The 12986-nt window shown below is 48.7% G+C and overlaps 1 non-coding gene across 1 annotated transcript; it reads left to right on the top strand.

Annotated features, from left to right (window-relative positions):
- The first annotated feature begins 6395 nt into the window (after positions 1-6395).
- LOC121466665 lies at positions 6396-6502 on the top strand. The gene has a single exon (XR_005976791.1). It is a non-coding gene; the product is annotated as a U6 spliceosomal RNA (small nuclear RNA).
- Positions 6503-12986: the final 6484 nt, after the last annotated feature.

Here is a 12986-nt window from a genome sequence, read left to right as displayed (position 1 = left end):
CATGGGGGTGTGAAGCCACACACTCCAAACGCCTCTGTGAAACCTGTGTGTGTGTGTGTGAGAGAGAGAGAGAGAGAGAGGCGGGGGGGAGGGAGGGAGAGAGAGAGAGGTGCCCAAATAACTATGGAAATTAAGCGAAGTCTTCCTGCAGGCAGGTGGGCACCAATAGCCAAGCTCTCCCCAGTGTGGTTGATAAGAAACCTTGGTGGCTCTTGCATTCTGGGATTGGCGGTCCACAAAAGAGGCTTTGGGGGATTAGCACGAATGCTGTATTAGAGTGAAGTGCTTATGAACGTAAACATATTCAGAAATGTTCGTGAGGGGGTCGCAGACCCAGTGACGGCCCAAAAAAATGACACAGCTTGGGAAAGCAACAGAAGCCCTCCTGGGACTCACCTGATGCTAAGGGGATGTTTACCATCCCTGATGGCAAATCACAAATCCTATACCCAGTTCCTTCTTCTCCTCTCAGCCAGGCTGTGGGACAGCAACCTGGGAGGCAGGAACCAAGTAGGAAGTGGGGTCCATGGTCTCACTGCCAGCCTGTGAGCTTGCTTCAGGAAGTGGTTTCCTATGGCTCCCCTCCCCTCTGAGGTGGGTGGAGTCTGAGCGGGCAAGCTGGGTTTGTGTTCCAGGCAGCTTCTAGCATAGTTCAACATTCATCCCATGGCGGGTAAACTTGGCTGGTTTGGAGTTGAAAGTGCTTTTCTTCCAGTTCTGAAATGGAGCTGGAGATTGTGGTCACCCCCAGCTTCAGGTTAACCCCTGGACAGTGGAAAGCATGCTAGCCTCTAGGACCAAGTGGATTTGTTGTTGGTTTAAATCGGAAATTGAACCTGGGGTCTCACACAAGGCTCTGCAAGTGAGCCGCCACTGTGCTATAGTCTAAGACCTTTCTGACTTGGAAATCCTCCTGCCTCAGCTCTACAAAGATCCGGGATTACAGACCGGTGCCACTGTGCCTGGTGCTGAGACTGATCTTTAGGCTTCTTTACCCAAAGTCATGGTTAGCAGTAGTAAGTCTCTCCTGCCTCATCAGAAGCTCATGGGACTCTAGTCCTTGAAGTGCTGCGGAGGCAGATGGCGAACCTGAACTGGGGATGCAGAAACACAAAGCTCGTGCCAAGAGTGGCTGATGCGAGTGTCAGAATACTGACATGCTCAGTTCTGACACATGGTTTGGAAAGTGAATGGTTAGTGAGCTGTAGCAATGCCTGACGTGTGTGTGTGTGTGTGTGTGTGTGTGTGTGTGTGTGTGTGTGTGAGAGAGAGAGAGAGAGAGAGAGAGAGAGAGAGAGAGAGAGAGAGAGACAGTCTCTCAGCACCTCGGAACGCAGTAAGTAGGTTAGACTGGCCGATCAGAGGAGCCCCGGATTCACCCTCCTCTGCTCCCCTGCATCCACCACCACAGCTCTTTGTTTTCTTTTTGACAAAGGTTCTGGGCATTGAACTGGTCTTTGCGCCTGCAAGGCAACTGCTTTTACTGTCTGAAACCTCTCTCCAGGCCAGCATTTGGAAGAGAACTCCTTAGCTTACTCTCATTGTTCCACACATTAAACTATAATCTTATCCACAACCTTTAACAATCCCGGGTCTCTTTGCTTTGTTCTAAGAACCATTGAAAAAGAAAGCGGGGGGGGGGGGTGGAGGGAGAAGCGACTCTGCACCTGCTTTTATCCAGCCCTGTTTTAATTTCTGTGGCTCTGATAAAATACTCATCCTGACCGGAAGCAGCTTTGGGAAGAACGGGTCTCTACTTCAGTTTGTAGATTCAGGACACAGACCACTGCTGTGGGCAAATCAAGGAAGGAAGCCACAGCCGCAGTCAAGAGCAGAGAATGAATGAATGAATGAATGAATGGATCCCTGCGGACTTGGTGCTCTGATGGCCGGCTAGCCTTCTTACTGTTCTAAATAGAGTTCAGGGCCCCATACATGAAATGCTACCACCCACATTCTGGAAGGTCATCACACCCAACTAACAAGACAACCCCTACACACACACACACACACAGGCCAACGTCATCTAGATAATGCTGTACCAACACTCCTTCCGGATGAGTATAGGTGGGATCAAGATTGCAGTTCAAATTAACAGGCCCACATGGTGTCCCGGGAGCAATTTTAGTATTTTCTCAATGGAAGATGCTTTGTTCCAAGGTTGAAATAACTTTGAAATCATTTTGATGTCTTTAGGTATGAATTATTTCATTTCTCATCAGATAACTAGAAAAGAAAGTGGCTCGCCCTTAGGTGACAGATCCCATTGTCCTATAAATGAGCAGAGACCCTTAAATCCCAGGTCCCCGAGGCATGGATTTATGACTTCAACTCTAAGTTTTGCTGAAGGGGCCGAAACCCAGAATGGATTGCTGAGGACATGGACACCTGGTAGCACGCAGAGGAAGAAACAACAGCCTGCAGGATGCAGAGCATGCCGAGATGGCCAGGCCTGCAGGGGAGGGACGGAGAGCAGAGGAGGCTGCTGGGTACTGGGGCAGCTGGGGAATCAACGCACAAACCAGGCCCTGGCCCTGCTCCTTCTACAGCCACCTCCTCACTGTTATCCTTTTACCTGCTTGACCCCTTCATGGCCAGACGCCAGGACCTAAGACGGTGGCACCTGCCTGTGGTCCCAGCAGCTTGTGAGCCCGAAGCAGGAAGATTATCTGAGTTCAGTAGTTTAAAGTCAGCCTGAGCAACATAGTGAGACTGTCTCAAAAATGTAACAACAAAATAATAATATTAATAATAATACAAATAAAGCATACTCATTGTCCTGCACAGAGCCCATCCTTCAGCCTTCATGGGCTGTGATGGGGCCAATGATGCATTGCTGAGTGTCCCCATGAAGGCTGCCTAGACCCACCGCCACGCCAAGCCACACCACCTAGGGATTGGTGCTGTGCTGTGGGGGGACCCTCTGCTTCCCAAATCAGCATCCTGACTCCCTTCTTATGTTGCAGAGCTGGGTATCAAACCCCAGGCTGTGTGTGCACGGGGTACACACTCTACTCCCACCCCACACTGCCCATGGGCGACACTGCCCGCTCTGAGGAACTGCTGCGGTTCTTTAGCGTCCACAATGTCAGCCTCTGACTAAATCTCAAAGTTGTTACTCACGAGCCGTCAAAGAGGCTCTCCGTAAAGTCACACCGAGAGTTTCGGCCCTGCCTGTGGCATGAGAATTTCTGTGCTGGGAGTCCCTGGAGTCTCGAGTGTCTCACTTCCAGTTTCTCATTCTCACGAGCAGCCGTTCCCACAGGCTTGCTGCCCCTTAGCTCCCCCCATCTGCTGCTAAGGAGGCCCCTCCTCCACGCCCTGACAACCCTTAATGTCTTCATGCCACGGGTAGCTAACCCACAGCAGATCCCTAGAGCTTTCCTGCAGATCAAGGACCAATGCCACCTCTCCCCTGGACTGCCAACAGCTGCAAGCGGGCAACACGTGCTCTTTGTTCTGGCACCTGTGTATTGCAGTGAGTGACAGGCAGGGCAGCTATGGGACAGGGCACACTGCCTGACAGAGAGTTGGCAGAGAGTGGAGGAGGGGCCACCTTAGCAGCAGATGGGGGGAGCTAAGGGGCAGCAAGCCTGTGGGAACGGCTGCTCGTGAGAATGAGAAGCTCTGGGCTCCAAGCACGGACAGGGGCCTGGTGAGCCTTTAGCTGGCACAGGGAGCATCAGAGGCTTTGGACAAGGGCTTAAGTCCTGCCCCTCCGTTAACTCAAGGTCCCTCTAGCTCAGCTCCCTAGCTCAAATCACACAACTCTTGCAGTCCCCAGCAAGGCAGCCAGGGACTGCTGTGACCTTGCTCTACACACCCTCAAATTCTCTCTTTCGTCTTTGGCAGTAGACTTGCCTCCTTCCCCACTGCCCAAACACAAGTCTGTCTGGAGTCACATCCAGTCCTTACCGTGGCTCCCTGACTTCTAGCGTGCAGGTATAAAGCAACCCTCTGCAACGAAACACATTCTGTAACAGCAAGCAACCCTCTTAGTTCCCCAGTGCCTTTAGGGCCCAGTGGCACCGTCTGTCATATGATCCAGCGACTCTCCCGATGTCCCAGAACTGAGGGGATTTGAAGGCTCTCTCCCTTCAGGACCTCCTTCGTGCTGCCGTGTCTGTTCCTTCTGATGCCGCCGACTGCACAGCCTCCTTGCCTATAGCAACGAGCCTAAAACCCCCTTAATAAAGTAAAGTTCCTGAAAGGCAATTCATTTCCGTTTCCTTTTCTATGAGCTTGCTCTGTGGCTCCTAACACCTGGCTCCTAACACCTGACTCCTAACACCTGGTTTGCAGAATGACTCGGACATATGTCACAGTTGTAACAACAGCAAAGGAGATGGTGGAGAGATGCCTCCACGGGACTGCCGGGGCAGTGCTTCCAAGAGGATGATGGGAAATGCTGCCGAGGCCCACTGGGACCTGAACCCAGGACAATGAATAATTTGGAGACTTGAGCTGCTCGGTGAGATCTTCACACAGCTGCGTCACCATGAGTGCTCTCTCCTGGACGTCCCTGAACCACAGGTGAAGAGCCAGAGACTGTCTGGCAGAGCATGTGTCTTAGCACCTCCTATGTGTCCCCATTCTGCCTTTAGACAGGGCCACCTTACAGCCAGAGGCCGGAGAATGCGTTCTCTCTTCTGTTTTAGCACAGCAGGATTGCTAATTCAGGGCCACGCCTGATCTCCTCTGCTTCCACAGTCCACGCAGAAAGCCAAAGCCACGCCAGCACTGTTCTGTAGTGCAAATAGTGAGCGGCATAGCCGTGCTGTTCTGAATGAGTGAATATATATATATGCAATGTATTATATAAAATTGTTACATTTTACATACATGTTGTGTATTATATATGATCGTTTGCTACTATGGAGAGAGAGAAAAAAAGAGAGAGAGAAATAAAAGAATAAACATCCAATTGAGAGAAGCAATAAACAGAAAAACATCATCAAATTGGGTGCTAACAACACCCAACAGAATTGACTGGAGTACGGGAACTAGGAGAGAAAACAAAGGTGACATCAAGTCAGAAACTCAGAGGCAGTCCGGAGACATCACCTGAGGCGGAGGCAGCTGGCCGTGGCTCCCACGTGAGGGCCTTCTCTTGATGGCTGAGCACCCTGTTTCTTGTTTCCTCTGCAGGTGCTTTGCACCACGGCAAACCTTGCTGGAAATGGTCCAGCTATTCTCAGAGACTTAGTGTTTTCAACGCCCTTAGCTGCTTGCTGATTTTCCCTCTCCTGGACAGCCTGGCACAGGACATAGGAGACAAGGAAGGGTCTCCTTGATCCAAGAGTCCATTTTCAATAAGTTTTAATAGCGTATGACAGTTTACCAATGTAATTTACATTACAACAGCAAGTCTGACCCTGTGGCAAGGCAACGGATGGTCTCTGCGTGTTCTTAGTCCTTCTAGGAACACAGATGTTCATGTTTCCTTCAGAAAGGTTTACTCACAGGTGTATAAAGTTCAGTCCCAGACAAGACAGGTTCAAGCATATGCCTGTGCTCTTTACCTTAATGACATCCAGGGTGTCCTGCATTCTGGAATGCAGAGATCCAATAGGGTCTACAACGGTATGGTACGGCTATTACCTCCACTGTGTGCCGCCACCTCCTCTTCCTCCTTCTCTTCCTTCTCCTCCTCCTCCTCCTCCTCCTCCTCCTCCTCCTCCTCTTCCTTCTTCTCTTCCTTCTCCTCCTCCTCCTCCTCCTTCTCATCCTCTTCCTCTTTCTCCTCCTCCTCCTTTCTCTCTCTCTCTCTCTCTCTCTCTCTCTCTCTCTCTCTCTCCTTCATTATTTCAGTAGGAGGAACCTGGGGTTGGAAGCTTCCTGGCCGTGGGTCTGGCTGCTACAGCCTGCAGATGGAGAGACAAGGAACAGGATGTCCCAGAACCGTGTTCTTCTATCACTGGTCTGTGCCTATACAAGTTCTAAATGGGGCCTGATGTTCCCGGAGGATGAAGTTCCCTTGGACTTTGTCTGGAATCTCTGTCTGGAATTTGACCACACCTCACAGCAAATTCTGTGTGTTTGCAATTTTATAATATGCCGCGAGATGGCGGTAAACCCACATCTGCAGAGGCGGCACTTGTCTACTCAGGCTAGTTTCCTTAAGGGCACCTCACCAGACAATACATCCAGAGGATGCTGATGGCTGGGTTTGTTTCTGGTTCCTTCTACAGCCTGAACTGGCGACTGCTGCCCTGAGTTCTGAGCAGGACACGGAGTCTGTGCTCTGATGGTCTGTACTGGAGACGCTGAGAATCCTAAATCCACCCTAGACCCACACAGGTGAAGGTGTTGATCAGAGTGTGGCGGCTTCATAGGGACCCAGGTGTGAAAACGGGTTGTTCTTCGTATAGAGAGTTTAGATAAACACCTGCTTAGTGCTCGCTTCAGCAGCACACAAACTAAAATTGGAACAATACAGAGAAGATTAACTTGGCCCTTCCACAAGGGTGAAACGCAAATTCGTGAAGCGTTCCATGTTTTCTAATGACTGCTTATGCTGGAGAGGATGTGGGGTAAAGGGAACACTCCTCCATTGCTGGTGGGAGTGCAAACTTGTTCAGCTGTTTTGGAAATCAGTATGGCAATTTCTCAGAAAATTAGGAAACAACCTTCCTCAAGACCCAGCAATACCACTTTTGGGTATATATCCAAAGGATGTTCAATCATACCACAAGGACATGTGCTCAACTATGTTTATAGCAGCATTGTTTGCCATAGCCAGAACCTGGTAACAACCTAAATGTCTCTCGACTGAAGAATGGATAAGGAAAATGTGGTACATTTACACAATAGAGTGCTACACCACAGGGAAAAAAAATGACATCTTGAAATTTGCAGGTAAATAGATGAATCTAGAAAACATCATATTAAGTGAGGTATCGCAGTCCCAGAAAGATAAATGTCATATGTCCTCACTCATAAGTGGCTTTTAAACAACAACAAAAAGAAAAACATCCTACAATTCACAACTCCAGAGAACCTAGACAACAATGAGGACCCTAAGAGAGACATACATGGATCTAATCTACATGGGAAGTAGCAAAAGACAAGATCTCCTGAGTAAACTGGGAGCATGAAGATCATGGGAGAGGGCAGGGAGGAGGAAGGGAGAGGAGTGGAGAAAAATATATAGCTCAATAAAAACAATTAAAAAATAAAATAAAATGCCTGCTTAATAAATACTGAGGGTTAGGAGGAGGGTTGTTTCATTTTGTTGTTTCTCTTTTCTAAAATTTATTCATTTTACATACCAACCACTGTTCCCTCCCCTCTTCCTGCTCCACTCCACCTCACTTTGTTTTGTTTCTTGCTTTTGTTCAGATAGGGTCTCTTTAGCTGTGTAGCACAAGGTAGCCTTGAACTTCTAATCTTCCTGCCTCAGCCTCCTGAAAACCGGATTAGAGGCATTTGCCAAGCCCTGTAATACATGCTTTTACTTTAAAAAAACGAAGCATTTTTGAGAATGTGTGTGTGTGTGTGTGTGTGTGTGTGTGTGTGTTGATATTATTTAACAAGTAAAGCTTGCCTGGAGATCAGAGTGCAGAGCTAAATCACTAGATAACCACAGAGGCCTGACAGTCGTGGCACACCTGTAATCCCAGCACTCGGGAGGCAGAGGCAGGGATCTCTGTGAGTTCAAGGTTGCCCTGGGCTACACAAGATTGATTCAGTCTAAAAGAGAAACAGAGTCAGGCAGTGGTGGCTCACATCTTTAATCCCAGCACTAGGGAGGTGGAGACAGGAAGGGATATGGATGGACAGAGAGAGGAACATAAGGCAGGAGGAGACATGAGCTCACTTCATTCAGTCTGAGGACCTGTAGAGACCCCACTCAGTCTGAGGAGTTTGCAAGCACTAATGACTGGCTGTTCTGTTCCTCTGCTCTTTCAGCTTTCACCCACGAATACCTGACTCCAGGTTTTTATTATGAAGATTAATTAGAAATCCCATTATGTATGTGTGTGTGCACATGCGCCCGCAAGCTTGTGCATGCCAGAGCACTCGTGCAAAGTCAGTGGCTGCTCCCTCTTCTGCTGTGGGATTCCCCTCTGTATGTTGTGAACATGTTTTATTACCATTGACTAATAAAGAAACTGCTTTGGCCTATGGTAGGGCAGAATAAAGTCAGGTGGGAGTCAGGGAGACTTCAGGTAGCTGCCAAAAAAGACAGTCATCAGAACCTTACCAATAAGCCACAGCATTGTGTCGATACACAGATTAACAGAAATGGGTTAATTTAAGATATAAGAACTAGCTAGGAAAACACCTGAGTCATTAGCCAAACAGTTTCTGTGTGATTATTCGGATCTGGGTGGCAGGGAAATGAACGAATGTTCTCCTTTTTAAAAATAAAAAATAAATTTATTTACTTATTATGGATACAGTGTTCCGCCTGCATGTGTGCCTGCAGGCCAGAAAAGGGCATCAGATCTCGTTACAGGTTGTTATGAGTCACCATGTGGTTGCTGGGAATTGAACTCAGGACCTCGGGAAGAGCAGTCAGTGGTCTTAACCACTGAGTCATCTCTCCAGTCCTGTTTGATTTGTTGTTGTTGTTGTTTTGTTTTTTTTTTTTTTGAGACAGGGTCTCTCTCTGTAGCTCTGGCTATCCTGGAACTCACCCTATAGACCTGGCTGGCCTCAAACTCAGGGATCTGCCTGCTTCTGCCTCCTGAGTGCTGAGATTATACACACGCACCACCACCTCCCAGCTTTTTGTTACTCTTAAAGTCCTATCTTAGACTGGACTCAGAAGTGGATGCTCTCAGGGAAGACAGCCTATGACACTTAGCTATCTGTTCCTGACATTTTCTTTGGTTTCCCTCATTCTCTTGGCCAAAGTTTAGTGTATTATACACTCTCTTAGTGCATGCTTCTGCAGAACAATGCTGGCAGTGGTGTTAGTGTGTAATACATCTTCTTAGCGCATACTTCTTCAGTATAATGCATTGCAGTGGTGTTGCAGGACTAATAAGATGCTGAATATTGGGCATTTTTGGTCCTGAGCTTCATGTCCTCTTGGCTTAAGGGCTTTCTGACAACATATTGGCAGAAATCTCTTGCTTAGAGGGACTGAAAAGCTTTAGGATTCTGCTAGCCTTTTTGGACCTCAACAGCCAAGGCACAGTTGATGTGAGATGCCCCTCTGAAATGCTGTGAATATGTTTTATTGCCATTGGTTAATCAAGAAGCTGATTTGGCCAATAGCCAAGCAAACTATAGCTAGGTGGGAAAGCCAAGCAAAACTATAGGGAGAAAAAGGGCAGAGTCAGGGAGATGCCAACAGTCACTGGAGAATCAAGATGTGAGGTAACAAGCCACGAGCCTCATGATAAAATATAGAATAATAGAATTGTAGAATAATTTAAGTTGTGAGAACTGGTTGATAATAAGCTTGAGCTAATAGGCCAAGCAGTTTATAATTGATATTAAGCCTCAGAGTGGTTATTTGGGAACTGGAGGGTGGGAGAGAAACCTCCAGTTACACACAGTAATATCTGTCAGTCCAGGGACAGTAATATCAATGGCAGATGTTCCCTAAAAGGCTCTACCAAATCCTCTGGTTCAGGTTTACAGATGAGGGGATGGCTTCAGCAAGTTCCAGAAGAGGGATGGTGAAAGGGTACAGGTAGTTTGTAAAACTTCCAGAGAGCAGGAGATCGGGCCTGGGGACCATGTGGCTCTGAAGAACCAAGGCCACTTGAGGCTCAGCCTTTAGGACTGTGCACCTTGTAAACCACGCAGGCCCATCAGCAGAGCTTCCGTGGTCATGGCTTCACCTTGTGAACCACGCAGGCCCATCAGCAGAGCTTCCGTGGTCATGTCTGCACCTTGTAAACCACGCAGGCCCATCAGCAGAGCTTCCGTGGTCATGGCTGCACCTTGTGAGCCACGCAGGCCCATCAGCAGAGCTTCCGTGGGCAGGTCCATCAGCAAAGCTTCTGTGGTCATGGCTGCTACACCCCTCTGACAGCCATCATCTCTATTCAATGCAAGCAGATGGCATCTCCATGTGTGGCTGCTGCCCCCTATTTTTTAACAAAATCTCAACCATTTGGTTTTTCAATAAAGACTTGAGAGCCAGATGCTAGGACCAAAGCCTACTAGCTCAGAGAGCAGAGAGAGCATCCAGCTGGCCTTCTTCCTCAGCTACTGTCCCACAACTTCCTTCTCCCACACAGTCTCCAACAAGCCTCTTGGTGCTCAATGTCCCTCCATTCTACTTCCTGTGAGACTCTCTATCCATCCTCCTGACTCCCTCTTACTCTCTATGTTTTTTTTTTCTTAATTAGCCTATGTTCACGTCTTGCCAACTGGCTGCTTATTCTGCCTCTTGACCTATGGTTGACTTTATTTAATTCTGTTTACAGTATATAAGCAGAAAGCTCTTGGATTGAAGGCGTGTGCTAGGGCTGAGCCACACCACAGCTAGAAAACTCTTGGATTAAAGGTATAAAATGTTGATTGCCTTTGGGTGGGCTACTCAGTCTAGGGGTTGTAACCCACCCGGCAGTCAGTTATTCCAGGGTCCTGGAGAGGCACTACCTGTAAGATATGAGCTAGGAGACAGGAAGGAGGCCATGCTAAGTTTGTCAGAGCCTCCATTTATTAGAGATGGGATACAGCTTTTATAGGGTAAAGAGTTGGGGGATGGGCACAGGGGCCTGGGCTCCTGCCGTGTGGTTCACGTTGGTCACACAGTCCGAGTTGGTCACGTAGGCAGGAGGTTATCTTCGGTCAGGTCACTGTAGGCCAAGAAGTCACGAGTTGACACACCTAGATCTTTAGATAGTTTGGAATGTGGGGTGGGTTCCGCTAACAGATAGCTCTCCAACAACAGCCAATTTGGGTGTGGGGTAGGCTCTGTCAATAGAACAATTCCTAACACAATTATGGGTGTGGGGTTCTCTGCAGACTCCCCAGGGTGATGGTTCCTGTAATGATTTTAGGAGGAAATTGGCTCCTAACAATAAAAGACCACTGGTTGTGGTGGCACAGGCCTTTAATCCCTTGAGGCAAAGGCAGGCGGATTTCTGTGAGTTCAAGGCCAGCCTGGTCTACAAAGCAACTTCCAGGATAGCTAAGGCTACACAGAGGAACCCTGTCTAGAAAAACAAACAAACAAAAAAGTGTAAGATTCGTAAGATTCGTTGGTCACACGCCACTAAGTCTGTCTTGTAGCCTCTGGATATCCTCATAGTGTCCCCTCCCTCCTCTCCCACTTACCACCACAGCCCTAATGACAGAAGCAAGACAGGGCTCCCTAGCACAGAACAGCCCCTCCACAAAAAGTTTCAAGTGCACGCCATCCCCAGCAGGAACCACATGCTCAGCAGCCTCTCCAAATGGTGCTGGTGACTTCCTTCTGTTAATGTAGTCACATGAAAACTGTGCCCAATGGGAAAGCTGGCGATGGTCAGTACATGCTGGACGACCGGGGGGTGAAGCGGGAGGAAGACTGATGAGCAAACCCAGGAGGAAAATCTAGATAACTTCTGTTGATGTGGTCATGTCCCTGGCTCCTCCAAATTACCTCCTATCGAAGTCCTGACCCCCAGGACCTAAGAGTATGGCTGTATTTGGAGATGGGGCCTTCACAGAGGTTATCAAGTCAAGATAAGGTCATATGGGGGTGACCTAATCAAGCATAACAAGTGTCCTTATTTAAAGGGGAGGCTTGGGGGCACTTGCTGGCAGCACGGATGGAGTTGGATCCCAGCACACATGTGCCAAGCCAGGTATTAGGTACACATCTTCACCCCAGCTCTGCAGGGGAGCAGACAGGAGAATTACAGGGCCTTGCTATTCACACCTCGCTGAGCATAACAAGAAACCCACACCTATGCTCAGGGAGAGCCCCTGCCTCCTGGGAGTAAGCAGAGTGACAGGAGCCTGCTTTGGGCCCTCGTCTGGCTTCCACGCATGTGCATAGGCACCCAGACCTGCACGGGCACTCATACGCATAAACGTTTCAATCATTTCAGAGGAGGTTTGGACACAGCGGCCTCTCTCCAGAAAGAGATGCTGTGTGGACTGCAAAGACGGACACCACCTGGAATCTAAAGAAAGGGAGTCTCCGAGGAACTGCCCCTGCTGCTGTGAGTGGTCCCTCACAGTTTCATGTTTTGTTACCAGTTGGTAGTGCTTCTGTGGGAGTCCTGGAAGCCTTTAGAAGGTGGGGCCTGCCTGGCTAAAGTTGGTCAGGAAAGGCAGGTCTTTGAAAGTGACACCTCGCCCTGGATCTGGGCTGTCTCCCTGTCAGCTGCGATCACCCTGCTCCGTGCTCTTGTCTCTATGATGAGCCCCTCGACTTCACCTTCCCCGCCAAGATGGACTCAGCCATGAGCTGAGAGGGATCGTTCTCCTTTGTTCCCTTGAGGTATTATGAACAGGTTGACAGAATTGTAACTATACTCCCACTGACACCTCGGTCACGGACACGCAGCCCCACAACTGTGACAACTATGTCTGTTTAAGCCATTCACTGGTAGGAGTTGGTCGTAGCAGCCCTAGGAAGCTCGAATAGAGATAGTCCTTATGCCCCAAGTAGGACCCGCTGGTTTTCCCACCGCATCTAGTGCGCCATGTTCCTTTCCCCAGATATCACTTGTTTGGATTAGCTTTCTGTTACTGTGAGAAAATAGCAAATCGTTGTGTTAAAGACAGTAGAGGTCTATGATGGTCCCGTCGCTCTGTGGTAGCGTAGCCCCGACAGTGAGCTCCTGTGACACAGAAGGTTCACGGTTAGAACATGAGGGAAGAAAGGCTGTGAATCTCCTCACCCTATTTCAAGGTGTGCCTCCAATAACCCCTCCACCCCACCCTATCTCCTAAAGCTTCTAGTTCCCCCACAGCTCCAAGATAAGAACTAAAGGCCTTTAGAACTTCAGCCCGTGGGGAATTACAGATCCAGAAGACAGCAGAAACTTTCCTTGGGATTTCCCATTTTCTAGCCGTGTTCGCCT

Source organism: Microtus oregoni, unplaced genomic scaffold (genome assembly GCF_018167655.1).
Source record: "Microtus oregoni isolate MIOR12 unplaced genomic scaffold, Mior012 000033F_ref0000390, whole genome shotgun sequence".
NCBI classification, from domain to species: domain Eukaryota; kingdom Metazoa; phylum Chordata; class Mammalia; order Rodentia; family Cricetidae; genus Microtus; species Microtus oregoni.
This window is presented reverse-complemented; position numbering and strand designations above follow the sequence as displayed.